Genomic DNA, 25,403 nt, shown 5'->3' on the forward strand with positions numbered 1-25,403 from the left:
CAGCCCCAAGCGTGTCATATCCTGCATCAGACATAGACTGGCATTTCGATTCTTACATGATATTATACATGTTTCAATGCCATTCTCCCAAATCATCACATCCTCTCCCTCTCCCTCTGAGTCCAAAAGTCCGCTATACACATCTGTGTCTTTTTTGCTGTCCTGCATACAGGGTCATCATTGCCATCTTCCTAAATTCCATATATATGTGTTAGTATACTGTATTGGTGTTTTTCTTTCTGGCTCACTTCACTCTGTATAATCGGCTCCAGTTTCATCCATCTCATCAGAACTGATTCAAATGTATTCTTTTTAATGGCTGAGTAATACTCCATTGTGTATATGTACCACAGCTTTCTTATCCATTCATCTACTGATGGACATCTAGGTTGTTTCCATGTCCTGGCTATTATAAACAGTGCTGCAATGAACATTGGGGTACATGTGTCTCTTTCAATTCTGGTTTCCTCTGTGTGTATGCCCAACAGTGGGATTGCTGGGTCATAAGGCATTTCTATTTGCAATTTTTTAAGGAATCTCCACACTGTTCTCCATAGTGGCTGTACTAGTTTGCATTCCCACCAACAGTGTAGGAGGGTTCCCTATAGACGTCAGACTATACTACAAACCTACAATAAACAAGATGGTATGGTATTATTTAAAAAAAAAAAAAAGATAGAAATCCCAGAGATAAACCCATACATCTATGGAGTATCTAGTCTGCTACTAGAAATAATCCAAAAATATACAATTGAGAAAAGACAGTCTCTTCAATAAGTGGTGCTAGGATACCTGGACAGCTGTACGTGAAAGAATGAAACTAGAACACTCCCTAACAACATACACAAAAATAAATTCAAAATGGATTTTAAACCTGAATGTAAGGCCACACACTACAAAACTCTTAGAGGCATACAAAGACAGAATATTCTGACATAAATTGAAGAAAAATCTTTCTTAACCCACTTCCTAGAGTAATGAAAACAAAAACAAATATAAACAAATGGAACCTAATTAAACTTAAACCTTTTCCACAGCAATGGAAACCATAAACAAGATGAAAATACAACCCATAGAATGGGAGAAAATATTTGCAAAAGAAACAACTAACAAGTGATTAATCTGCAAAATATATGAACAGTTCATGCAGTTCAATATAAAAACAATCATTGCAATTTAAAAAAAAATGGCAGAAGACCTCAATAGAGACTAAGTAAGTCATGTCTGACTCTTGCAACCTCATTGACTGTCACCCACCAGTTGCCTCTCTCCATGAGGTTTCCCAGGCAACACTATTGGAGTGGGTTGCCATTTCCTTCTCCAGGGGATCTTCCTGACCCAGAGATCAAACCCAAGTATCCTGCATTGGCATGCACATTTTTTTTACCATTAAGACACGAGGGAAGCCCATAAATAGATGAATCTTGCCATTTGCAACAAAACAGATAAACCATGAAGGCATTATGCTGAAGTGAAGTAAGTCAGACAAAGACAAATTCTGTATAATTTCAATTGCATGTGAATTTTTAAAGCAAAAACAAACAAAAAAAAACCTTAATCAAACGGAAACAAACCCATTGATAAAGAAAAGAGAATGGATAGCAATTTAACTTTTATTGGTAGCATCTTATAGTGAATACAGAAATTAAAATATAATGTACATATGAAACATACAATGTTTTAAACCACTACTACTGTGTGTGTGCATGTTAAGTCACTTCAGTCATGTGAACCCTACTGAGCAACCCTACGGACTGTAGCCTGCCAGAGTCCTCTGTCCATTGGATTCTCCAGACAAGAGTATTGGACTGGGTTGACATTTCCTCCTTCAGGGGATTTTCCTGGCCCAGGCTGCATCTCTTATGTCTTCTGCATTGGCATGTAGGTTCTCTTGGAAGCCTACTATTGCAGTGATTTTTAATTTAAAAATTAAAAGAACAGGAAGAAACTTTTGGAGAGAATGGATATGTTTACAGTATAGAATGTGCTGGTGATTTCATGAGTATATACTTATCTTCATGTTTATTAAGCTGTATACGTTTAATAAATATGGACTTTTTGTACATCACTACTATTCAAAGTGGTTTTAAAAACTTTAAATGAATTACCCAACTTTAGAAACTTTATGTTGCCACCCTTTTTTGTTGTTGTTGTTGTTGTTGTTGTAATTACAACTTAGCAAGCAACTTTTAATAATATAGAAAAGCATAAATAGCCAAATAACGTAACTATCTCATCTTGGGGAAAAACATGGATGGTTTTGTTTCTGACTATAAGGCAAGTAGGATCATACTCAGATGGTTTCAAAATAAACAGCTACCTCTTAAGCAAAACAAGTGAAAAGGGAAAATGATGTCTTGCAATCTTGGGCTTTTTATGTTAAATATATATTTCTAACATATATCCCTTTAACTGCTGTACATTATTATTGAAGCTGAGGCCATACCTTTGTTTATTTAACTTAAGTTTTATTTTATATTGCATATAGTTGATTTACTATATTGTGTTAGTTTCTGGTGTACAGCTAGGTGATTCAGTTATACATATATCCATTCTTTTTCATTCTTTTACCATATAAGTTATTACAGAATACTGAATAGAGTTCCCTGTGCCACTTTGTAATGGCTGAGTAAGATTCCATTGTATATCTGTACCACATCTTTTTTTAATCCATTCACCTGTCAATGGATATTTAGGTTCCTTCCATTTCTTGGTTGTTTTAAACAGTATTGCACCGTCTTTGTAGTTTTGGTTTTCATTTATATAATAACTAGCAGTGTTGGGCATTTTTTCATGTAGTTTTTCACCATCTGTACATCTTCATTGGAGAAATGCCTGTTTAGACCTTCTGCCCATTTTTTGAATGGGTCGTGTTTTTTTTTTTTTTTAATTGATTTGCATGAGCTGCTTGTATATTTGGAAATTAATCCCTTGTGAGTTGCATCTTTTGCAAATATTTTCTCTCATTGTGTAGGTTGCCCTTTTGTTTTGTTTGCCATTTCCTTTGCTATAAAAGGCTGTAAATTTAATTAGGTCCTATTTTTTTTTTTTTTTACTTTATTTTACTTTACAATACTGTATTGGTTTTGCCATACATCAACATGAATCCACCACGGGTGTACACGTGTTCCCAATCCTGAACCTGCCTCCCCCCTCCCTTCTCATACCATCTCTCTGGGTCATCCCAGTGCACCAGCCCCAAGCATCACGTGTCCTGCATCAAACCGAGACTGGTGATTTGTTTCTTATATGATATTATACATGTTTCAATGCCATTCTCCCAAATCATCCCACCCTCTCCCTCTCCCACAGAGTCCAAAAGACTGTTCTATACATCTGTGTTTCTTTTGCTGTCTCGCATACAGGGTTATCATTATCATCTTTCTAAATTCCATATGTATGTGTTCGTATACTGTATTGGTGTTTTTCTTTCTGGTTTACTTCACTCTGTATTATTGGCTCCAGTTTCATCCACCTCATTAGAACTGATTCAAATGTATTCTTTTTAATGGCTGAATAATACTCCATTGTGTATATGTACCACAGCTTTCTTATATTTTCAATATTCTAGGAGGTGGATCCAAAAAGATATTGTTGCAATTTATATTAATTAGTGTTCTACTTAAGTTTTTAGTTTTATAGCAAGAGGCCCCACATTTAAGTCTTTAATCCATTTTGAGGGTTTTTTTTTTTTTTTTTTTTTTTTGGTATATGATGCTAGAGAATGCTCTCATCTCATTCTTTTACCTGTAGCTGTCCAGTTTTCCCAGCATTACTTATGAAGAAACTTTCTTTTCTCTACTGTATATTTTTCATCCTTTGTTGTAGACTAATTGACTATAGTAGGTGCATGCATTTATTTCTGGGCTTTCTATCTTGTTTCACTGATACATGTTTATGTTTTTGTACCAGTAATACACTCTTTTGATTACTGTAACTATGTAGTATAGTCTGAAGTCAGGGAGCATGATTTTTACATTACCACATTTCTTTCTCAGGATTGCTTTGGCCATTCGGGGTCTTTTGTGTTTCCATACAAATTTTAAGATTTTTTCTTTTAGTTTTGTGAAAAATATAATCAATATATTGATAGGGATTGCACTGAATCTCTAGATTTCCTTGAGTAGTATAGTCATTTTGACATCATTGATTCTTCCAATCCAAGAGCATGGTGTATCTTTCTGTCTGTGTCATCTTTGATTTTTTTTTTTATCAGTGTCTCATTGTTTTCAGAGTACAGGTCTTTTGCCTCTTGAGGTAGTTTTATTCCTAGGTATTTTATTATTTTTGATACAATGGTAAATTGAATTGTTTTCTTTATTTTTCTTTCTAATTATTCATTTCTTAATTTATAGGAATGAAAGAGATTTCTGTACATTAATTTAGCATCCTGTAAATTTACCAACTTAATTGATGAGCTCTAATAGTTTTCTGGTAGCATCTTTAGTATTTTCTCTGTGTAGCATTGATAGCTTATGGTGAATGGTGTCAGATTTGTGATCTCCAAAGGAGAAAAATTTGCTTCAGGGCCAAAGAAGGATTTTCAGTCACTCACAACTTCATGCAGCCAAAGTTTTATTACAGTGAAAAGAGACAGAGAAAGCTTCTGACATAGACATCAGAAGGGGGCAGAGAGAGTACCCCCTCACTAGTTTTAGCAAGGCATTTTATAATTTTTTAACTGGTTACTAATAATCGATCAAAAGAATATCTTAAGATTGTAAAGGTGTTAACAGACCCATTCCCACACATACATCTTAAAATAAATCCAGTACAAGATTGGCCAGAAAGAATAGGTTCCTGTTAAGAAGAAGAAACATGTCCTCAAGCAAGATATATTATTGTTACATAATCATTACCACAGAGATTAAGGAAAAATATATCCTTGAGCAAGATGTATTGCTTTGTTTTGTAATCATTAGCTCTGGGCTTAAAGAAGGTTCAGTTCAGTTCAATTCAGTCACTCAGCTGTGTCCGACTCTTGGTGACCCCATGAATCGCAGCACACCAGGCCTCTCTGTTCATCACCAACTCCCAGAGTTCATTCAAACACACGTATATCGAGCTGGTGATGCCATCTAGCTATCTCATCCTCTGTTGTCCCCTTTTCCTCCTATCCCCAATCCCTTCCAGCATCAGAGTATTTTCCAATGACTCAACTCTTCACATAAGTGGGCAAAGAACCGGAGTTTCAGCTTTAGCATCATTCCTTCCCAAAGAACACCCAGGATTGATACCCTTTAGAATGGATTGGTTGGATCTCCTTGCAGTCCAAGAGACTTTCAAGAGTCTTCTTCAACACCACAATTCAAAAGCATCAATTCTTTGGTGCTCAGCGTTCTTCACAGTCCAACTCTCACATCCAAACATGACCACTGGAAAAACCATAGCCTTGACTAGACGGACTTTTGATGACAAAGTAATGTTTCTGCTTTTCAATATGCTATCTAGGTTGGTCATAACTTTCTTTCCAAGGAGTAAGTATCTTTTAATTTCATGGCTGCAGTCACCATCTGCATTGATTTTGGACCCCCAAAAAATAAAGTCTGACACTGTTTACTCTATTTCCCCATCTATTTCCCATGAAATGATGGGACCAGATGCCATGATCTTCGTTTTCTGAATGCTGAGCTTTAAGCCAACTTTTTCACTCTCCTCTTTCACTTTCATCAAGAGGCTTTTTAGTTCCTCTTTACTTTCTTCCCTAAGGGTGTTGTCATCTGCATATTTTTGAGGTTATTGATATTTCTCCCGGCAATCTTGATTCTAGCTTGTGCTTCTTCCAATCCAGTGTTTCTCATGATGTACTCTGCATATAAGTTGAATAAGCAGGGTGACAATATACAGCCTTGATGTACTCTGTTTCCTATTTGGAACCAGTCTGTTGTTCCATGTCTAGTTCTAACTGTTGCTTCCTGACCTGCATATAGGTTTCTCAAGAGGCAGGTCAGGTGGTCTGGTATTCCCATCTCTTTCAGAATTTTCCACAGTTTATTGTGATCCAGACAGTCAGAGTCTTTGGCATAGTCAATAAAGCAGAAATAGATGTTTTTCTGTAACTCACTTGACTTCACATTCCAGGATGTCTGTCTCTAGGTGAGTGATCATACTGTTGTGATCATCTTGGTCATGAAAATATTTCTTTACAGTTCTTCTGTGTATTCTTGCCACCTCTTCTTAACATCTTCTGCTTCTGTTAGGTCCTTAGCATTTCTATTCTTTATCGAGCCCATTTTTGCATGAAATATTACCTTGGTATCTCTAATTTTCTTGAAGAGATCTCTAGTCTTTCCCATTCTCTTGTTTTCCTCTATTTCTTTGCATTGATTGCTGAGGAATGCTTTCTTATCTCTCCTTGCTATTCTTTGGAACTCTGCATTCAGATGCTTATATCTTTCCTTTTCTCCTTTGCTTTTTGCTTCTCTTCTTTTCACAGCTATTTGTAAGGCCTCCCCAGACAGCCATTTTGCTTTTTTTCATTTCTTTTTCATGGGGATGGTCTTGATCCTTGTCTCCTCTACATTGTCACGAACTTTCATCTGTAGTTCATCAGGCACTCTATCAGATCTAGACCCTTAAATCTATTTCTCACTTCCACTGTATAATCACAAGGGATTTGATTTAAGTCATACTAAATGGTCTATTGGTTTTCCCTACTTTCTTCAATTTGAGTCTGAATTTGGCAATAAGGAGTTCATGATCTGAGCCACAGTCAGCTCCTGGTCTTGCTTTGTTGACTGTACAGAACTTCTCCATCTTTGGCTGCAAAGAATATAATCAATCTGATTTCAGTGTTGACCATCTGGTGATGTCTATGTGTAGGGTCTTCTCTTGTGTTGTTGCAAGAAGGTGTTTGCTATGACCAGTGCATTCTCTTAGCAAAACTCTATTAGTCTTTGCCCTGCTTCATTATGTTTTCAAAGGCTAAATTTGCCTGTTACTCCATGTGTTTCTTGACTTCCTACTTTTGTATTCCAGGCCCCTGTAATGAAAAGGACATCTTTTTTGGTTGCTAGTTCTAAAGGGTCTTGGAGGTCTTCATAGAACCATTCAACGTCAGCTTCTTCAGCGTTACTGGTTGAGGCATAGACTTGGATTACAGTGATATTGAATGGTTTGCCTTGGAAACGAACAGAGATCATTCTGTCGTTTTTGAGATTGCATCCAATTACTTCATTTCGCACTCTTTTGTTGACCATGAGGGCTACTCCATTTCTTCTAAGGGATTCCTGCCCACAGTAGTAGATATAATGGTCATCTGAGTTAAATTCACCCATTCCTGTCTATTTTAGTTCACTGATTCCTAGAATGTTGACATTCACTCTTGCCATCTCCTGTTTGACCACATCCAATTTGCCTTGATTCATGGATCCGACATTCCAGGTTCCTATGCAATATTGCCCTTTACAGCATCAGATCTTCCATCACGAGTCACATCCACAACTGGGTATTGTTTTTGCTTTGTCTCCATCCCTTCATTTTTTCTGGAGTTATTTCTCCACTGAACTTCAGTAGCATATCCAAGCCAGGCTTCAGCATTACGTGAACCGTGAACTCCCTGATGTTCAAGCTGGTTTTAGAAAAGGCAGAGGAACCAGAGATCAAATTGCCAACATCTGCTGGGTCATGGAAAAGCAAGAGAGTTTCAGAAAAAAACATTTATTTCTGCTTTATTGACTATCCCAAAGCCTTTGACTGTGTGGATCACAATAAACTGTGGAAAATTCTGAAAGAGATGGGCATACCAGACCACCTAACCTGCCTTTTCTCTTCGGAGAAGGCAATGGCACCCCACTCCAGGACTCTTGCCTGGAAAATCCCATGGATGGAGGAGCCTGGTAGGCTGCAGTCCATGGGGTCGCTGAGAGTTGGACGTGACTCAGTGACTTCAATTTCACTTTTCACTTTCATGCATTGGAGAAGGAAATGGCAACCCACTCCAGTGTTCTTGCTTGGAGAATCCCAGGGACAGCGGAGCCTGGTGGGCTGCCATCTATGAGGTTGCACAGAGTCGGACACGACTGAAGCAACTTAGCAACCTGCCTCTTGAGAAATCAGTATGCAGGTCAGGAAGCAACAGTTAGAACTGGACATGGAACAACAGACTGGTTCCAAATAGGAAAAGGAGTACGTCGTCTGTATATTGTCACCCTGCTTATTTAACTTCTATGCAGAGTACATCATGAGAAACGCTGGACTGGAAGAAACACAAGCTGGAATCAAGATTGCCAGGAGAAATATCAATAACCTCAGATATGCAGATGACACCACCCTTATGACAGAAAGTGAAGAGGAGCTAAAAAGCCTCTTGAGGAAAGTGAAAGAGGAGAGTGAAAAGTTGGCTTAAAGCTCAACATTCAGAAAATGAAGATCATGGCATCTGGTCCCATCACTTCATGGGAAATAGATGGGGAAACAGTCGAAACAGTGGCAGACTATTTTGGGGGGCTCCAAAACCACTGCAGATGATGATTGCAGCCATGCAATTAAAAGACCTTTACTCCTTGGAAGAAAAGTTATGACCAACCTAGATAGCTTACTCAAAAGCAGAGACGTTACTTTGCCGACTAAGATCTGTCTAGTCAAGGCTATGGTTTTTCCTGTGGTCATGTATGGATGTGAGAGTTGGACTGTGAAGAAGGCTGAGCACCATAGAATTGATGCTTTTGAAGTGTGGTGTTGGAGAAGACTCTTGAGGGTCCCTTGGACTGCAAGGAGATCCAACCAGTCCATTTTGAAGGAGATCAGCCCTGGGATTTCTTTGGAAGGAATGATGCTAAAGCTGAAATTCCAGTCCTTTGGCCACCTCATGTGAAGAGTTGACTCATTGGAAAAGACTCTGATGCTGGGAGGGATTGGGGGCAGGAGGAGAAGGGGACAACCGAGGATTAGATGGCTGGATGGCATCACTGACTCGATGGACGTGAGTCTGAGTGAACTCTGGGAGATGGTGATGAACAGGAAGGCCTGACGTGCTGTGATTCATGGGGTTGCAATGAGTCGGACACGACTGAGCGACTGAACTGAACTGAACTGACCTGGGGAGTTCCTCTTTCAGTATCCTATCATTTTGCCTTCGCATACTATTCATGGTTTTCTCAAGGCCAGAATACTGAAGTGGTTTGCCATTCCCTTCTCCAGTGGACCACATTCTGTCAGACATATCCACCATGACCCACCCATCTTGGGTGGTCCCCACAGGGCATGGCTTGGTTTCATAGAGTTTACAAGGCTGTGAAACTAATGTGATTAGATTGACTAGTTTCCTGTGATTATGGTTTCAGTGTGTCTGTCCTCTAATGCTCTCTTGCAACACCTACCATCTTACTTGGGTTTCTCTTACCTTGGATGTGGGGTATCTCTTCACAGCTGCTCCAGCAAAGCACAGCTGCTGCTTTTTACCTTGGACGAGGGGTATCTCCTCCCCACTGCCCCTCCTGACCTTGAACATGAAATAACTCCTCTAGGCCCTCCTGCGTTTGCACAGCCACCACTTCTTGGATGTGGGGTAGCTCATCCTGGCTGCCACGCCTGACCTTGGGTGGCGGGTAGCTCCTCTCGGCTGCTCCTGCACTGTGGCTGCTTGGCACTCTTGGCCACTGCGGCAACCTCTAACGTGTAAGTCTTAGGCAAAATAGATTGTTGCCATAGAAACTCAGGGCTTAAAAAAAATGACTTATGTGACTAAGGGAATGGAATGTAGAAAAAAAAAAATAGTTTGTCCCTCCTCCTCAAGGGCCCTGGACTCCTTATCAATCTAAGCATTAACTGTCTCATTATCATGTCATAGACAACAATAGTTTTACTTAATTTTCCAGTTTGAATTTCTTTTATTTCTTTTATTTCTGATTGCCAAGGCTAGGACTTACAAAACTATGTTGAATAATAGTGGCTAGAGTGAACATCCTTGTCTTCTTCCTGATATTAAAGGAAATGCTTTCACCTTTTAATTGAGTATATTAGTTGTAGGTTTGCCATATATGGTTTTTATTATGCTGAGGTAGAGTCCATCTATGCCCACTTTCTGGAGAGTTTTTAATCATAATTAGGTGTTGAGTTTTGTCAAAAACATTTTCTTCATATTTTGAGATGATCATATTGCTTTTATTCTACAATTTGTTAATTTAATGTATTATATAAATGTATACCTTTGAAATATCACATTATAATATCTTATACTCATTATCTCCAAACTGAAGTTTATGTATCATATCCAGAAATGCAACACCTCCAGGAGTCTTTACAATGGTTTATGACATATATTTCATTCTGGTCTCATACCTTCAACATACTATGAAAAAAAATTAATTTTTAAAACTCTTGCTGTGCAAATTAAATCTGATTTTGCATGGATCTCTGTATCATATCAAGTATTATTTATCTGCAGTGTAGTAACGGCATTATGGGAAGTGCTGTCTGGCATTTGCCTTATATCAATGCCCCTCAAATTTTAAAGTGCATACAAATTAACTACAGATCTTCTGAAGATGTATATTCTTACTTATTACATCTAGATGGAGCCTAAAATTCTGCACTTTCATACTGCTTCTGGCATGTAAACTTTATTTTGTGTAGGATGAATTTATATTGCTAAAGAAATCAAAAGAATGAGAAAGTGTTGATATTTTTATGTCTGATTGTATGTAAATAAATGATCATTAAACTATTCCATCTATTGTTTATATGTTGAAGATTTTTCATAATAAAAAAATTAAATAAAAAGTTTAAATTATGATTTAAAAATATATGCATAATATTAGGCCTAGCATAGGCTCAATACATATCTTTAGTTGACTGACCACCTAATCAATAGCAATTTAAATGGAAAACATACATTTTATGTATTCCTGAAATGTAGAAGGACCTTAGAGAGAGTGTCATTTTATACAGTGTGATTGGAGATTACTGTTCTGAAAAAGATAGTTAAGCAAGTGCCCCACTAAAACATAAATATTATGGCCTAAATTATATTTTTTTTCCTTAGAGGTTATCTATTTATTTTTTATATCTCCCTAGATAATAAAGTGTAAAATATAACTGCACAGTAACTTTTGTTTAATAATTATAGCATGGTCACAGTCAATGAGTTGAGATACAGAATAATATCATGAAACCTGGAAACTAAAGTACAGCTTCAGATAATCTGAATTAATGGAAACCAAAAAAGTGACTATTGTATATGATTAATGTATTTGGGCAATGTAAATATAGCTTTCAATACTTCTGTCAATCTCTAAACTAGATACTGGGTATTTTCTCCAAACTTCAGTTTTCGTGTATAGATTTTTGCCATAATAAAGAAAAGCATGCTTATGATTCAAGTGTTAAAAATACAAATTAATATTGACTCATACTCTCAAATCTGAGTAGAAAAAGCAAGGGAGCAATTTTTTTTTTTAATCTCCCCTGATAATTTTATAGCACACAACATTCTGATAAACTTTTGGTTCAATACTGGCCAACCAAGAAAGGATCTACTGATGATACTTTTTAGTTTGTTAAGAGCTAAGATTAGCTGTGTATTATGAGAGAACACGGGTGGGAATTACAAACCAACCTAAGATAAGAAATTCACTATGGATGAACATTTTTCTTTCCTCTCTCTGTGCTTCCATTATTACTGTTCAACAATACTATGTTGGTGACAAGCAAGCATATATTCAACATAGTGTCCTCATGTTTTTCTCTGCTTTCTCCATTATAAATATTAAACATGTCATAATATTTTCTCATTTGATGTAACTCCTCACTAGTGAAAGGTTGTTGATGAACCACACAAAGACACCGGGATCCTTGACCTCCAGAGAAGAAATCAATCCAGGGCCAGAGACGAGGCTTGATTGCTCAGAGCTTTTGTGTAATAAATATTTATTAAAGTATAAAGGAGATAGAGAAAGCTTCTGATATAGACATCAGAAGAGGGTAGAAAGAGTACCCCCTTGCTAGTGTTAGCAATGGAGTTATATACTAATTAGTTATTATAGTGAATCCAAAGAATGTCTGGAGGTTTTAAAGATATCACCAGACATACTCCCATAATTTACATTTTAAGATAACAGGATTAGCTAGAAGATTTAGTCCAGAGACTGCCTTCAGGCAGGATACATAATCCTAAGGAATGTAGAGGAAAAAAAAAAAAACTTTGTCCTTTCTTCCTCCATGAGAATTCCAGACCCCTCTCTCCTTGGGTACCCCTAGACTTCTTATCAACCTACCTAGGAAATGACTCTTTCATTAGAAAACATAAATAAATGCATTAAATAAAGACTGAGTATTTCAGATCTTCTGATTATTTTCATTAATTTCTTATTTCCAGCAAGTACATTATTAACAGTATTCTTAATGTGGGAATTTTAGACAGTAAAAAATCATAATTACTGCTATCAACAATAAGGTTTCCTTTTACACTTTCATAATTAAAACATTTGAAATACCTTAAGTAATATTTTTCTGACTTGCTGACAACTGTGATTTTGGAAAATGATTTTATAAATATGTGATTTGTATGAAATACTAATATATGAAATCTGCATATACAAACTCATTTTCCTCCTAACTCATAAGCATTTATATTTTTGAAGAACTGGAGATAGTTTCAACAAATTATTATTGGAATAACAGAAGTGTTAAGTAATTGATTTGCTAATTATCATTTCCTATTTATGAGACATTAGCTCCAGACCTGATCTTTGTTTCTTGCACACGTGAAGAAAACACAAAATATATCCTGAAGTAATAAAATTATCAGAAGGCATTGGAAAGAACAATGGACTGAGAGACAAGAAAACCTAGATTTTAGTTGCTGCTCAGTCACTAGTTCTTTGGCTGCCCTGATGGCTCAGTAGTAAAGAATCTGTTTGCCAATGCAAGAGACACAGATGCGATCCCTTGGTCAGGAAGATCCCCTTGAGAAAGAAATGACAACACATTCCAGTATACTTACCTTGGAAATTTCATGGACAGAAGAAGCCTGACAAGCCTGACAGTCTACGTGGTCACATAGAGTCAGACACAACTTACTAACTAAAAACAACAACATTGCTTTGGGGCTCGCTTCTCTAACAACAACTTCTTCATCTGGATAATTCATTCAGTAAATGTTTACTAAGAGCCAAATATCTGTTTATCAATGCACTTATTGCTTTAACTACAAAAATAGATTTTATAAGAAATACCATCAAATTTGTCATTGTTGTTCAGTCACTCGCTATCCAATTCTTTGCAATCCCATGGACTGAAGCATGCAAGGCTTCCCTATCCTTCACTGCCTCCAAGAGATGTTTAAACTCATGTCCATTGAGTCGATGATGCCATCCAACTGTCACGTGGGTGTATGTTCCTTGGTTCCTTGTCTCGTCACAACAAAGATTTGGAGTGACGGACATTAAAGCCCTTGGCGCGTCACAGCTCTCCGGTCTTGGACAAACCGTGTTATAGCTCTTAGGCAAATCAGTGTTACAGCTCTATTTTAGTCAGAAGAAAGCAGGAGAATCCATCCTCGAAGTGTGAGGACATGCCAACCCAAAGACTTGAAGAGAAGAGAGTGGAGGAGTGTGTGGGAGAGAGAGAGAGGGAGATAGGGAGGGGGAGAGAGAGAGCACACACACGCGGGAGAGAAAGAGAGAGAAAGTGCTTTGGCTCCTCCTTTTATATGTTTTTTCCTCTACCTGGGCCTGCCCTATGCAAATTCGGCTTAGCCAGGAGTGCTGTTTGTTCTACCTGAAGTCTTCACTCTGGTCCTCGGACCTTCTTTTGTTTCATTTTCACGGGCTTTTCCCTTCCTTGTCCTGTAGCCACCGCCATTTTGGACTCCTTTTCCCTATTCTACCTACCTAACACAACCATCTCATCCTCTGTCACTCCCTTCTCCTGACCTCAATCTTTCAAAGCATTAGGGTCTTTTCAACAAGATCATTCTTCATCTATCAGGTGGCCAAAATATTGGAGCTTCAGCTTCAGTACCAGTCCTTCCAATAAATATTCAATGCTGATTTCATTTAGGATTGACTGATTTGATCTCCTTGCTGTCCAAGGGACTCTAAAGAGTTTTCTCCAACTCCAGTTCAAAAGCATCAATTCTTTGGTACTCAGACACCTTTATGGTCCAACTCTCACATCCATATATGACAACTGGAAAAACTATACAGACCTTTATGGGAAAGTGATGGCTCTGCTTTTTAATACATTGTCTAGGTTTGTTATAGATTTTCTTCCAAAGAGCAAGTATCTTTTAATTTCATGGCTGCAGTCACCACCATCTGCAGTAATTTTAGAGCCCAATAAAATAAGGTCTGCCACTGTTTCTATTGTTTCCCCATATACTGCCATGAAGTAATGGGACTAGATGCCATGATCTTCATTTTCTGAATGCTGAGATTTAAGACAACTTCTTCAGTCTCCTCTTTCACTTTCGTTGAAAGATTCCCCTTTGCTTTCTGCCATAAGGGTGGTGTCATCTGCAGATCTGAGGCTATTAATATTTCTTGCAGCAATCTTGATTTCAGCTTGTGCTTCACCCAGCTTGGCATTTCACATGATGTACCCTGCACATGAGTTAAGTAAGCAGGGTAACAATATGCAGCCTTGATGTATTCCTTTTCCAATTTTGAACCAGTCCATTGTTCCATGTCTGGTTTTAACGGTTGCTTCTTGACCTGCATACAGGTTTCTCAAGAGGCAGGTAAGAGTGGTCTAGTATTTCAATCTCTTTAAGAATGTCCCCCAGTTTGTTATTATCCACACAATAAAAGGTTTTAACACAGTCAATGAAGCAGAAGTAGACATTTTTCTGGAATTCACTTGTTTTTTTTCTATAATGCAACAGATGTTGGCAGTTTGATCTCTGGATCTTCTGCCTTTTCTAAATCCAGCTTGTTCAAACGAAGTTCTCAGTTCATGTACTGTCAAAGCCTAACTTGAAGGAATTCAAGCATTATCTTGCTAGAAAGAGAAATGAGTACAACTATGTGGTAATTTGAACAATATTTGGCCATGCCCTTCTTTGTGACTGGAACGAAAATTGACCTTTTCTAGTCCTTTTGCCACTGTTGAGTTTTCCAGATTTGTTGGCATATTGAGTGCAGCACTTTAACAACATCATCTTTTAGGATTTGAAATAGCTCACTTGGAATTCCATCACCTCCACTAGCTTTCTTCTTAGTGATGCTTCCTAAGGCCCACTAGTGTTCACATTCCATAGTGTCTGGCTCTGTTTGACTAAACAATTGTGGCTGTCCAGATCATTAAAACTTTTTTGTACAGTTCTTCTGTATATTCTTGCCACTTCTTCTTAATCTCTTCTGCTCCTCTTAAATCCATACCATTTCTGTCCTTTACTGTGTCATCTTTGCATGAATTGTTCCCTTGATATCTCTAATTTTCTTTAAGAAATCTCTAGTCTTTCCCATTCTATTGTTTTCCTCTATTTCTTTGCATTTTTCATTTACAGAGATTTTCTTATCTCACCTTGCTATGATTTGGAACTCTGCATTCAACTGTGTATATCTTTCTTTTTCTCCTTTGCCTTTGACTTCTCTTCTCAGGTATCTGTAAGACTTCCTCAGAGAATCATTTTGCCTTTTCACACTTCAGGATAGTTCTGGCCACTTCATCCTATACAATCTTATGAACCTCTGTCCATAGTTTTTCAGGCACTCTCTCTATCAGATCTAATCCCTTGTATCTATTTGTCACTTCCACTGTGTAATCATAAGGGATTTGATTTAGGTCATACTTGAATGGCCTAGTAGTTTATCCTACTTCAATTTAAGTCTGAATTTTGGAATAAGGAGTTCATGATCTGAGCCACACTCAGCTCCTGATCTTGTTTTTGCTGATTGTATAGAGCTTCTCAATCTTCAGCTGCAAAGAATATAATCAATCTGATTTTGACGTTGATCATCTGGCAATGTCCATGTGAAGGGTCATCTTTTGTGTTGTTGAAAGAATGTGTTTGCTATGACCAGAGTGTTATCTTGGCAAAACTGTTAGCCTTTACCCAGCTTTGCTGTAAAATTAGTGTAATAAAAAGAGCACTGGTTTGGGAGCGAGGTATTTGTCCTTATTGCAACTTATACTAGATAATTTCTAAGATCACTTCCAGTTCTAACAGTCTAGTTTTTAGTCTGAAAGTTCTGAAAAGTTTGTATACATCTAGTACTATTCCCTGGTGTGGAGTGACAGTTCCTAAGACTTCTAACTGACCATATAAGTAATGGAGTTTGTAGCAGCCTAAGTAGTATAATACCACAGATTCAAAGAAGACAACCTCTTAGAAAACAGCCTTAGAGCCAAAAACTAATATAGCCTGAATCTACAATAGAAATGTATTCATTTGGTCTCTTTATAGTACAAATACTCATGGAAGCAGTAGTACTTCAACATTCACCCATAATCCACGGATGGATAAGTATATCAGAGATTTAGCAAGCAGCAGGTTTTCAATAATGCTGCATTAATAACATTGAATAGTCAAGAGCTGAAGAAATGGAGGCTTCTCTGAAAAGAAAAAATGAAATAGAAAACAAATGATGTTATGAGAGAAAACTTCCACCAATCTCCAAATTTCCTGAAAACCAAGACTTTAGCATTTCAATAATTTTCACATAGAACAATCAAGTGATATTTGGTTTGGGCTGCAAGATATTTATGTGATACTGCATATTTAAGAGGAGCAATAACTTTTCTTCTTTGCTGAAGAGTCACTTCAGATGCCAAATATATATATTTTTTTCTCATAAGAAGACATTCAGGAACTTCCCTGCAAGTTCAGTGGTTAATATTCTACGCTTCCAACACAGGGGGTGCAGGTTCAATCCCTGGTCAGGGAGCTAAGATTCCACATGCTGCACAGCATGGTATAAAGAAAAAATATGTTAAAAAATAACATTGCAAGAACATTATATTATTTTTCTATGGAACAACTTTTAAGTTTCATTAGGTCCCATTTGTTTATTTTTGTTTATATTTTCATTACTCTAGGAAATGGGCCAAAGAATATCCTGCTGTGATTTATATCAGAGTGTACTGCCTATGTTTTCTTCTAAAAGCCTTATAAATATAGATCTTTGAATATACTATTTGCTAAGCCCTCTGTGATATTTTATGGAGAATAGAATGTTACATTAATATCTAGTCTTTCTTAATATTAGGGAAATGAATCTCAACTAGGATTATTTCTCTAACACACAAGTAAAATGTGATATATGGTTCAAAGAATGTTATAAGAGCTCAGAGAACCTAGAAATGTCAGGGATATGAACAACTGGCAAGGATAGAAATAGCAGGAGAAGGGACCTGTTAACTGTTCTGTATGGATAACTACTCAGCCTGATCCCACATAGCTTGTAATGCAACCCATGTTCAAATTCTTCAGACTGGGTGGCTGAAAGCATTAGTCTTTAACTGAGTGAAGGTAGCTGGGAAAATCACATAAAGCAAAGAAAATCCAAGTATTTAAAAAGATTTTTTATGTATTTTTAACATTAGAAATATTTTGTATTGTTGTATAGCCAATTAGCAATGTTGTGATAGTTTCAGGTTAGCAAGAAAGCAAGTTGGGATGAGCTTTCACAGGTTTTGAGACAATAATCACTATCAGCACTAAAAGTAAAAGACTTCTACGAACATTTTCTTTGAATGAAGACTAACCATCTTTAGTCTCAAAAGTGTCTTAAATATTTAAGTAACCTTGTGTAAAGCTAATTTGCTTAGTAGCAGAGAGATTCATAAATCAACTGTGAACTAGAATCTTGTGTGGGTGAACATGTTCTGTCCTATAAAAGTTGCCCATTAGCTTTTTAAAATTTATTTATTTTAATTGGAGGATGATTAACTTACAGTATTGTGATGTCCTCTGTCAAACATCAGTGTGACTTGTCCATAGGCATACATGTGACCTCTCCCTCCTGAAACTCCTCCCACCTCCTTCCTTGAGTCATCTCACTAGGTTGTTGCAGAACACTGGCTTTGGGTTTCCTGCATCATACATCAAAATCGACTGGTTATCTATTTTACATACCGTAATGTATATGTTTCTGTGCTATTCTCTCAAATTATCCCACCCTCTCTTTCTCCTATGTATCTAAAAACCTGTTTTTATGTCTGTACCTACACAAAGAATAGTGAGCACAATCTTCCTAGATTCCATATCTATGCATTAATATATGATATTTGTCTTTCTATTTCTGATTTATCTCACTCTGTGTAATAGGCTCTAGGATCATCCATCTCATTAGAAGTGACTCAGGTGTTCCTTTTTATAGCTGAGTAATATTCCAATGTGCATATGTACAACAACTTCCTTATCCATTCATCTCCCGATGGACATCTAGATTGCTTTCATGTCCTAGTTGTTGAAACTAGTGCTGCAGTGAACATTGGTACCAGGGTCCAGCCCCAGTTGGATCCAGGGTAATCAAATTGTGGACGGTGTTGGCGATAAGGAAAGAGAGAGAGAAATAGAATAGAGGCTGATATTCCTTTGTTTACACAGAAAGCCAATAAAGCCCCAAGACAAGAGACTTGCACCATTCACGTAGGCCACAGGCGCCCTCCCAGTCTCCCGAGGGAGTGAAGATGCAGAGCACCTTCCTATTCAGGTCTTAGAAGCCCAGGCAAATAAGCAAACACGGAGGGCCCCTGTGCTCCAAGGTATCAGCCTGAAAAAGAGAGTAAGAGAGAGAAAGGAAGAAAGAAAGAAAGAATGACATGGGGGAACCAGGCTTTTGTAGAACTGGTCCTGGTCTGTCTTTTTATTTTTCAGGGAAGCTTTTATACTTTAAGTTGTACATAGAGATAAATGTAAAAAAGAGTCACACAAGGTCAGCTGCTCTGACTCTTATCTAAAGACAGAGTGTTCTTTGCATACCTTTTTTCTTACAAGGGTCTTACATTTGTTTACAATATCTTCTGGTCTGGAGACCGATTAGCATTTTATGGCCCCATCTTTCTTTCTATTGATGAAGGTTAGTCAATCAGAAAACTTGTTTTCCTTTAAAATCTGCTTAGTCTTAAGATAGTGATAAAGTTACATTCTTACATAGCAAGGATACAACGATTTAAAACAAAGAAAGAGGAGTACAGTGATTTATAACAAAGAGAAAAATTCATTAACTCAAAGGTCTAGTATTGCTAACATCAAAACTACTATATTTCTTTTTCTACATTCCAATTACATTGATTAACATACTCCCAGGTGCCTAAGGGTATGGAGGCCTGGCGGCAATCATTAACTCAGGAATGAAACCCTTCACCAACATGATTTTTATCTTTAGAAAAGCCCTATTCTAACTAAGACTTTCAAAATACTCCAAACTCTCTGTACTGTTTACGGTTGAGAGATTGTGAACAATCCTGTGCGTAGTAGCAAGAGTGTGGATAAACCTGTCACACAAGCTAGACTGCCAGCAGAGAGGTTTGAGCTGAGAAACTCCTTTTATATGCAGGAGACTATTAACTGGAACTCTAAGTTAATTTTCCAGAGAAAGGTGGTCGGGGATAGCCCCTGTTAATGTCAGAAGAGTGTAGTATAACAGAAAGATTTTGGTTTTTGGGGTAGATGCTCAAGCAGATCCAGGGGACCCCTTGAGTCCTGATCCGCCTTGCCCTTCAGACCTCTTCCACATGACCTTGTCATGGGTGGGGTCGGGAAGTCCCTCGAGTCCTGATCCACCTTTGCTCGTCAGGTCTCTTCCTCATGACCTTTGCCATGGGTAGGATCTCCCGTGCTGGCTCCTGGCACATTGGGGTACATGTGTCTTTTTCAATTCTGAATTCTTCAGGGTGTGTGCACAGTAGTGGGATTTCTGGGTCATTGAGTAGATTTATTCCTAGGTTTTTAAGGAATTTTCATACTGTTCTTCATAGTGGTTGTATCAACCTTCCTGAGATCAGACTATACTACAAAGCTACAGTCAACAAGACACTATGAAACAGACACAAAAACAGAAATATAGATCAATGGAACAAGATAGAAAGCCTAGAGATAAATCCATGCACCCATGGACATCTTATCTTTCAAAAAGGAGACAAAAAATATACAACGGTGAAAAGAACCTTTTCAACAAGTGCTGCTGGGAAAACTGGTCAACTATGTGTAAAATCAATATGGAAATCAGGCTGATTATATCCTTTTCAGCCAAACATGGAAAAACCCTATACAATAAGCAAAAATAAAATGGGGAATTGACTGTGGTTCAGATCAAGAACTACCTATTGCAAAATTCAGACTTAAATTGAAGAAAGCAGGGAAAATTAATAGGTCATTCAGGTATGACCTAAATGAAATCCCTAACAATTATACAATGGAAGTGGCAAACAAATTCAAGGGATTAGATCTGATAGACAAAGTGCCTGAAGAACTATGGATGGAGGCTTGTAACATTGTATAGGAGGCAGTGATGAAAACTATCAACAAGAAAAAGAAATGCAAAAGGCAAAATGTTTGTCTGAGGAGGCCTTTCAAATAATTGAGAAAAGAAGAGAAGCAAAAGGCAGTGGAGAAAAGGGAAGGTACACCCATCTGAATGCAGAGTTCCAAAGGACAGCAAGGAGAGATAAGTGAACAATGCAAAGAAATAGAGGAAAGCAACATAATGGGAAAGACTAGAGATATCTTCAAGAAAATTAGAGATACCAAAGAAAAAATTCATGCAAAGATGGGCACAATAAAGGACAGAAGCTGAATGGACCTAAAAGGAGCAGAAGAGATTAAGAAGGGGTGGTAAGAATATACAGAAGAACTATACAAAAAAAGGTCTTAATGTCCTGGGTAACCATGATTGTGTGATCACTCACCTACAGCCAGACATCTTGGAGTATGAAATAAAATGGGCTTTAGGATGCCTCGCTATGAACAAAGCTAGAGGAGGTGATGAATTCCAGCTGAGCTATTTCAAATCCTAAAAGATGATGCTGTTAAAGTGCTGCATTCTTATGCCAACAAATTTGTAAAACTCAGCAGTGGCCACAGGATTGGAATAGGTCTATTTTCATTCCAGTCCCAAAGAATTGGTTGGATGGCATCACTGACTCAATGGACATGAGTTTGACCAAGTTTAGGGTAATGGCAAAGGACAGGGAAGCCTGGTATGCTGCAGTCCATTGGGGTCACAAGGAATCAAACATGATTGAGCAACTGAACTACAACAACTATGTGAAAAATAATAAAGTTAGAATATTTCTGAACGTCATACACAAAAATAAACTCAAAATGGGTTAAAGACCTAAACTTCAGACCTGAAACTATAAAACTCTTAAGAGGAAAACATAGGCAGGACACTCTATGACATAAATCACAGCAATATCTTCTATGACCCACATCCTAGAGTAATGGAAATAAAAACAAAAATGAACAAATGGGACCTAATTAAACTTAAAAGCTTTTGGACAGTGAAGAAAATTATAAGTAGGGTGAAAAGTCAACCCTCAGAATGGGAGAAAAAAATAGCAATGAAACAACTGGCAAAGAATTATTATTCTCCAAAATATACAAGCAACCCTTGCAGCTCAATGCTAGAAGGAAGAGCAACCCAATCAAAAAGGGGGCAAAAGAACTAAATAGCCTTTTTTCCAAAGAAGACATACAGATAGAAAATAAACACATGAAAAAATGCTCAACATCGGTCATTATTAGAGAAATGCAAATCAAAACTACAATGAAGTATCATCTCACACTGGTCAGAATGTCCATCATCAAAAACTCTACAAACAATAAATGGTGGATAGGGTGTGGAGAAAAGGGCACCTTCTTACACTGTTGGTGGGAATGCCCATTAGCTTTTATAAAAATAAATTGTATTGTTGGCAAATACTTGATAACTAAAATAAGGAAATGAGGAGTGTATACAGGCAGCATATGAAGAATTATATAGATCTGACTTCTCTCCAGTTTTAGAAGTCAAAGACTATGTTTGCTTTTAAAGGCAAATCTTAACAGTTAACTTCGGTGTTGTTGTTCAGTCAATAAGTTATGTCTGATTCTTTGTGACCCTATAGATTGCAGGATGCCAGACTGCCCTGTCCTTCACTATCTCTCAGAGTTTGCTCAGATTTATGTCAATTGAGCCATTGATTATATCTAACCATCTCATCTTTTATCACCCTCTTCTCCTTTGACCTTCAATCTTTCCAAGCATTATAGTCTTTTCCAATGAGTTGGCTCTTCAAATCAGGTGGCCAAAATACTGGAGTTTCAGTTTCAGCTTCAGTCCTTCCAATGAATACTCAGGGTTGATTTCCTTTAGGACTGAGTGGTTTGATCTCCTTGCAGTTCAAGGGACTCTCAAGATTTTTCTCCAGCACCACAAATTGAAAGCATCAATTCTTTGGCTCTCAGCCTCCTTTATGGTCCAACTCTCACATCCATACATGACTACTGGAAAAGCCATAGTTTTGACTATATGGACTTTTGTCAGCAAAATGATGTCTCTCCTTTTTAATATGTTGTCTTGGAATGTCACAGATTTTCTTCTAAGGAGCAAGAATGCTTTAATTTCATGGCTACAGTCACCATCTGTGATTTTCGAACCCAAGGAAATATATCACTGCTTCCACTTTTACCCCTTCTATTTGCCATGAAGTGATGGGGCTGGATGCCATGATCTTAGTATTTTGAGTGTTTAGCTTTAAGCCAACTTTTCCACTCTCTTCTTTCACCTGCATCAAGAGACTCTTTATTTCCTCTTCACTTTCTGCTATTAGAGTAACATCATCTGCATATCTGAAGTTGTTGATATTTCTTCTGGCAGTCTTGATTCCAGCTTGTGATTCATCCAGCCTGTCATTTCACATGATATACTCTGCATATAGTCTGAGCCACCAGGGAAGTCCTAAGTTAAATAAGCAGGGTGGCAATATACAATCCTGTCCTACTCCCTTTCTCAATTTTGAACCATTTGGTTGTTCCATGTCCAGTTACAACTGTTCCTTCTTGACACACATACTTGTTTCTCAGGAGACAGGTAAAGTTTCTAGTATTCACATATCTTTAAGAATTTTCAAAAAAAAAAAAAAGAATTTTCAACAAGTGTTTCAATCCACACAAAGTCTTTAGCATAGTCAATGAAGCAGAAGTGTATATATATATATATTTATTTTTTTTTTTTCCTGGAATTCCTTTGCCTTCGCAATGATCCAAGGAATATTAGCAATTTGACCTCTGATTCTTCTGCTTCTTTGAAATCCAATTTGTACATCTGGAAGTTCTCAAGTCACACACATACTGCTGAAACCTAGCTTGAAGGAATTGAAAAAAATTTTACTAGCATGTTAAATGTCCACAGTTGTAATATAGTTTGAAAATTTTTTGTTCTTCTTTGGGACTGGAATGAAAACTGACCTTTCCCAGTCCTATGGCCACTGCTTCAGTTCAGTTCAGTCACTCAGTCGTGTCCGACTGTTTGCGACCCCATGAATCGCAGCACTCCAGGCCTCCCTGTTCATCACCATCTCCCGGAGTTCACTCAGACTCATGTCCATCGAGTCAGTGATGCCATCCAGCCATCTCATCCTCAGTCGTCCCTTTCTCCTCCTGCCCCCAATCCCTTCCAGCATCAGAGTCTTTTCCAATGAGTCAACTCTTCTCATGAGGTGGCCAAAGTACTGGAGTTTCAGCTTCAGCATCATTCCTTCCTAAGAAATCCTAGGGTTGATCTCCTTCAGAATGGACTGGTTGGATCTCCCTGCAGTCCAAGGGACTCTCAAGAGTCTTCCCCAATACCACAGTTCAGAAGTTTTCCAAATTTGCTGAAATATTGAGAGCAGCACTTTATCAGCATCATCTTTTAGGATTTGAAATAGCTCATCTGGGATTCCATCATCTCTGTTAGCTTTGTTCATAGCAATGCTTCTTAAGGCCCACTTGACTTCACACTCCAGGGTGTCTGGTTATAAGTGAGTGACAAAGCTATCATGGTTATCTGCAACATTTAGAATTTTTTTTATAGTTATTTTGTATATTCGTGCTATCTCTTCTTCATCTGATTCTTGCCATTTCTGTCTTTTATCATGTTCATCCTTGCATGAAATGTTCCCTTGTTATCTCCAATTTTCTTGAAGAAATCTCTAGTATTTTCCTTTCTTTTGGTTTCCTCAATTTACTTGCATTGTTCAGTTAAGAAGGATTATTTTTTTTTTAATCTCCCCTGCCTCTCTGGAACTCTGCATTCAGTTGGGTATATCTTTCACTTTCTCCCTTGCCTTTCACTTCTCTTTTTTACTCAGTTCTTTGTAAAGCTTCCTCAACAACTAGTTTGAATTCTTGCTTTTCTTTTAATTTGGTATGATTTTGGTCACTGCCTCCTGTATAATGTTATGAATTGATGTCCACAGTTCTTCAGGCACTTTGTCTACCAGATCGAATCCCTTGTATCAATTCATCATCTCCACCGAATAATCATAAGGGATTTGATTTAGATCATACCTGAATGGCCTAGTGGTTTTCCCTACTTCATTTTAAGATTGAGTTTTGCAATAGGGAGCTCATAATCTATGTAACAGTCAGCTCCAGGTCTTCTTTTTATTCTTTCTGTTGACTCTATAGAGCTTCTCCTTCTTTGGCTGCAAAGAATGCAATCAATCTTATTTTGGTATTATCCATCAAGTGATGTCCATGTGTAGAGTCATAGCTTCTGTTATTAGAGAAGAGTGTTTGCTATGACTAGCATGTTTTCTTGACAAAGTTCTATTAGCCTTTGCCCTGCTTTATATTATACCCCAAGGCCAAACTTGCCTTTTACTCCAGGTGTTTTTTGACTTTTTTGCTTTTGCATTCCAATCATCTATGATGAAAATGAGGGCTTCCCTGGCAGCTGAGCTGGTAAAGAATCTGCCTGAAATGCAGGAGAAGCCTGTTCAATTCTGAGTCAGAAAGATCCCCTGGAGAAGAGATAGGCTACCCACTCCAGTATTCTTGGGCTTCCCAGGTGGCTCAGATGGTTAAAAAAATAATAATCTACCTGTAATGCAAGAGACTTGGGTTTGATCCCTAGGTTGGGAAGATCCCCTGGAGAAGGGAATGGCAGCCCACTCCAATATTCTTGCCTGGGGAATTTCCTGGACAGAACAGTCTGGCAGACTACAGTCTATAAGAGCTGCATAGAGTTAGACACGACTGAAACAACTTAGCACTCTCTATAAAGTCTTGTAGGTCTTCATAGAACCAGTCAACTTCAGTTTCTTCATCAACAGTGGTTTGGGCATAGACTTGGATTACTGTGATGTGGAATGGTTTGCTTTGGAAGTAAACTGTGTTGTTTTTGATATTGCACCCAAGTTTTGCATTTCAGATTTGTTTTCTGACTACGAGAGCAATTCTATTTCTCCTAAGGGATTCTTGACCACACTGGTAGATATAATGGTCATATGAATTAAATTCACCATTCCAATCCATTTTAGTTCACTGA

The 25,403-nt window shown here is 37.7% G+C and overlaps 1 pseudogene; it reads left to right on the plus strand.

Moving 5' to 3' along the window:
- The window catches only part of LOC120881615, a 102,188-nt pseudogene that overhangs the window by 67,571 nt on the left and 9,214 nt on the right, over positions 1-25,403 (plus strand).

This window comes from Oryx dammah, unplaced genomic scaffold (assembly GCF_014754425.2).
Source record: "Oryx dammah isolate SB20612 unplaced genomic scaffold, SCBI_Odam_1.1 HiC_scaffold_23, whole genome shotgun sequence".
NCBI lineage: Eukaryota > Metazoa > Chordata > Mammalia > Artiodactyla > Bovidae > Oryx > Oryx dammah.